This window comes from Gossypium hirsutum, chromosome D02, assembly GCF_007990345.1.
Source record: "Gossypium hirsutum isolate 1008001.06 chromosome D02, Gossypium_hirsutum_v2.1, whole genome shotgun sequence".
Classification (NCBI taxonomy): Eukaryota; Viridiplantae; Streptophyta; class Magnoliopsida; order Malvales; family Malvaceae; genus Gossypium; species Gossypium hirsutum.
Genome location: NC_053438.1, coordinates 67133993 through 67138590, shown reverse-complemented (window position 1 = coordinate 67138590; position 4598 = coordinate 67133993).

Here is a 4598-nt window from a genome sequence, read left to right as displayed (position 1 = left end):
CTCTTTTCATGAGTGCTGTCAGAGCCAAGCCCTTAAGCTCCTAGAAGCGGCCACACTTCCACTCACATAGGTAGATCCCATCAAAAGTGTTCCCGTAATTATAACACTCTAACATATTTATGTTATGGGTCCATTAAGAGTACATTACTCATCCTTCCCTTATCATTACGGGTACCTAGCACTTTAATCTTAGGATGGATTTATTTATAGTGCTAACAGTCACATACTAATGATGTACTTTGTCTCATTGAACTCAAGACTTGACGTTATACCAAGCGTTGAGTCGAGTTTCCATCATGGGTGACTCTAATTAATAGGCTTGAGTCCCATCCCTTTTGAGGTCCTTTTTACTACATCTCTAGCAAGACTTTTTTGTCAAAGGATCTGCCAAATTTTCACTTGACCTCACATAATTAATAGTGATCACTCATCAGAGATTAATTGTCGGACATAACTATGTCTTAATCCAATGTGTTTAGACTTTCCATTATATACTTGGCTATATGCCTTTGCTAGAGTAGCCTCACTATCACAACGGATAGAAATAGGTGAAATTGGCTTAAGCCATAAAGGTACATCATAAAGCAAATTTCTTAACCATTCTGCTTCTTTAGATGCAGCGGCTAATGCAATAAATTCTGCTGCCATGGTGGAATCAGTAATACATGTTTGTTTCTTGGAACCCCAAGAAATGACTCCTCCACAAAGAATGAAGATCCACCCACTAGTAGATGTATGATCTTCCAAACTTGTAATCCAACTAGCATCCGAATACCCTTCTAAAACTGGAGGATATCCATTATAACACAATCCATAGTTAATAGTTTTCTTTAAGTACCTAAGTACTCTATTTAAAGCTTGCCAATGCAAACTACTTGGATTACTTGTGTATCTACTCAATTTTCCAATAGCATATGCAATATCTGGTCTTGTACAAGTCATTATGTACATAAGACAACCAATTAGACTTGCATATTTCAATTGATCAATTTTTCTACCAGCATTAGATACTAATTTTAATTGAGGATCCATGGGTGTAGATGCTGGTATACAGTTGAAAAGATCAAACTTTTTAAGCACATTTTCAATGTAATGTGATTGTGATAAAGCTATAGTGCTTTCATCTCGGGTTATTTTAATCCCAAGAATAACATCTGCTACACCCATATCCTTCATAGCAAAGTTGTTTGACAAGAATTTCTTTGTGTTTTCTATTTGTTCCAAATCCGTGCCAAAAATGAGCATGTCATCTACATATAAGCAAATTATAACACCCTTTCCATTATCAAATTTACTATATATGAACTTATCAGATTCATTTATTTTATAGCCATTAGCTAAAACAACCTTGTCAAACTTTTGGTGCCATTGTTTTGGTGCTTGTTTAAGCCCATATAAAGATTTAACAAGCTTACATACCTTATGCTCTTGTCCTGGAACAACAAATCCTTCCGGTTGCTCCATGTACACTTCCTCTTCCAATTCACCATTTAAAAATGCAGTTTTAACATCCATTTGGTGAACAACCAAATTATATATAGAGGTAAGTGATATTAATAGTCTAATTGTAGCAATTCTTGCTACTAGAGCATAGGTATCAAAGTAATCAATACCTTGTCTTTGTGTAAAACCTTTTGCTACCAACCTTGCTTTAAATTTATCAATGGTTCCATCGACCTTCATTTTCTTTTTGAAGATCCATTTACAACCTATTGTTTTGGAATCTGGTGGAAGATCAACTAAGATCCAAGTTTGATTTCCCATTATTAAATCCATTTCATCATTTATTGCTTCTTTCCAAAAAGCAGAGTCTTGAGATTTTACTGCTTCTTCAAATGTAATAGGATCAGATTCGGTATTATAACAATAAGGTATCTTATTGCATATACTTTCACCTTTTCCTTCTACAAGAAACATAATGAAATCTGGTCCAAAATCTTTGACCTTTTTAATCCTCTTACTTCTTCTTAATTCTTGACAAGATTCATCATTATTATCAATTTGTTTCAATGGAATCTCATTCTCATTTGAAGAATGAATCAATTGTTGTGGTTGTAATTGTCTTGATATAGAATTAAATCTATTTTCATCAAAAATAGCATCTCTTGATTCAATAACCGTATTAATTAAAATTGAATTATTTGGTTCAATTACTATGAACCTATATGCCTTGCTATTATGTGCATAACCTATAAATATGCATTCAATTCCTCTTTCACCTAACTTTTTACGTTTAGGTGTTGGAACTTTTACAATAGCTCTACAACCCCAAACCTTTAAATAATTAAGGTTTGGTTTCCTTTTCTTCCATTGTTCATATGGGGTTATTTTAGTTTCCTTATTAAGAACTCTATTCAATATATGACAAGCTGTTAGAACAGCTTCTCCCCAAAAACCCTGTCCAAGACCTGAATATGATAACATTGAATTTACCATTTCAATCAAGACTCTATTTTTCCTTTCAGCTACACCATTTTGTTGTGGTGTGTAAGGGGCTGAAACTTGATGGACAATTCCAGTGAGTTCAAAATAACTTGGATTATAGTATTCTCCACCTCTATCCGATCTTAAGCACTTGATAAATGATTCACACTAAAGTTCAACTTCAGATTTATAAACTTTAAATTTATCAAGCACTTCATCTTTTGAATGCAATAAATATACATAACAATATCTAGAACAATCATCAATAAAAGTAACAAAATATTTCTTTCCACCTAATGTAGGAGTATTATGCAAGTCACATAAATCACTATGTATCAAATCAAGCAATTTTGTTTTCCTTTTAACCTTAGGGAAAGGATTTCTTGTAATTTTAGTCAACATACAGGTATTGCATTTTTCAATATTATTATTAAAAACAGGAATTAAATCTAATTTATACATGTCATTCAATTTTCTATAATTCAAATGACCTAATCTATAATGCCACAAACAAAATGATTCAACCATATAAGCAGAAATAGTATTTTTATTCTTATTAATAATATTAAGTTTGAACATGCTTTCATACATATACCCTTTTCCCACAAAAATTCCTCCCTTAGACAAAATAAATTTATCTGCCTCAAAAACAAGTTTGAAACCAAACTTATTCAACAGACTTCTAGACACTAAATTTTTCCTAACTTCTGGTACATAATATACATCATTTAAGGTTAAAACCTTTCCAGAAGTGAATTGTAGTTCAACAGACCCTTTGCCTTTAATTGTTGCGGTGGAAGAATTTCCCATGTACAAGACATTGTCATTTTCAAATTGTGTGAACTTTGTGAACATGCTTTTGTCTTTGGACACATGTTTGGTTGCTCCGGTATCAATCCACCATGTATTATCATCTTGTGCCATATTAATTTCAGATATCATTGCAACGAACTTTTCGTTATTATCAGCCTTAGAAGATGATTTCTTCTTTAAAAATCGACATTCATTCTTGAAATGTCCCGGCTTTCCACAATGATAGCATGAGCCCTTTTGTTTCTTTTTGAACTTAGGTGCTCTATCAGTCTGATTGAACTTTCTCTTGAATGGTTTAGTAGTCTGTACTTCCTCCGTAACATGTACTTTGGCATTTTCAGAATTTAGGTTCTGATCTTGTTTTCGATACTCTTCTTCAATACGAAGATGATTTGCCAAAGCCTCAAGAGATATTTCCTCTTTCTTATGTTTTAGACTTCTTTTAAAGTCTTTCCAAGATGGAGGAAGTTTGTCTATTATGGAGGATACCACAATCATTTCATCCATTTTCATATCATATTGCTTAAATTGATTCAGCATCTTTTCAATATCACGAAATTGTTCCATAACAGAACGACCATCAACCATTTGATAATTATTGAAACGACTGACAAGAAATTTCTTACTTGTAACATCTTCGGTCATGTATCTTGCCTCCAATTTGTCCCATAATTCTTTAGCGGTGACGTCGTTTTGGTAGGTGTCGAACAAACCATCAGATAAACCATTCAATATGTGGCCCATGCACATGTAATCAGCATTGTCCCATTTTTGTCTTTCTCGGGTTGCAGCAATAGATTCATTTTCATTCTCTTCAGGTCTTGGAGTATCCAAACATAAGCAATCTTCAAAGTTGATAACAAAAAGTGCATCTTTTTCTGCCGTCGTCGAAAATTGCCACCATCAAAACGATCAAGTTTAACAAAGTTGGAAGCCAACTCCCTTAGTGTTCCACTTTCATCTTCAGTGTGCAAACGAGTTCCAAGCAAATTAACCTCGAGGATACAATGAAGCCAATGACTATTTGCATTTTGCACTGACGAGAATAGTCCACTATGCATTGAGTAATGTATAACAAAAACTCAATTTCTACAAAGGATTTCTGCAGCAATACTTTATAGAATAATCTAATAATATTAGAAAATGAAGGAAGAGAAGAAATAATATTAGAATTTGTTGAAATGATTTCCAAATGAAATCCCATTCCTATTTATAGGAATTTTCATGTCTCTTCATAGAGACATCTTTCAATAGGTGTCTTTATGAATAAATAAATAATAATAATTATTCATTTAATTTTGTAACTATTCAAATAATATTTTTGAATAGTTATAATTTTTTTTAAAAAATCAAATGATATA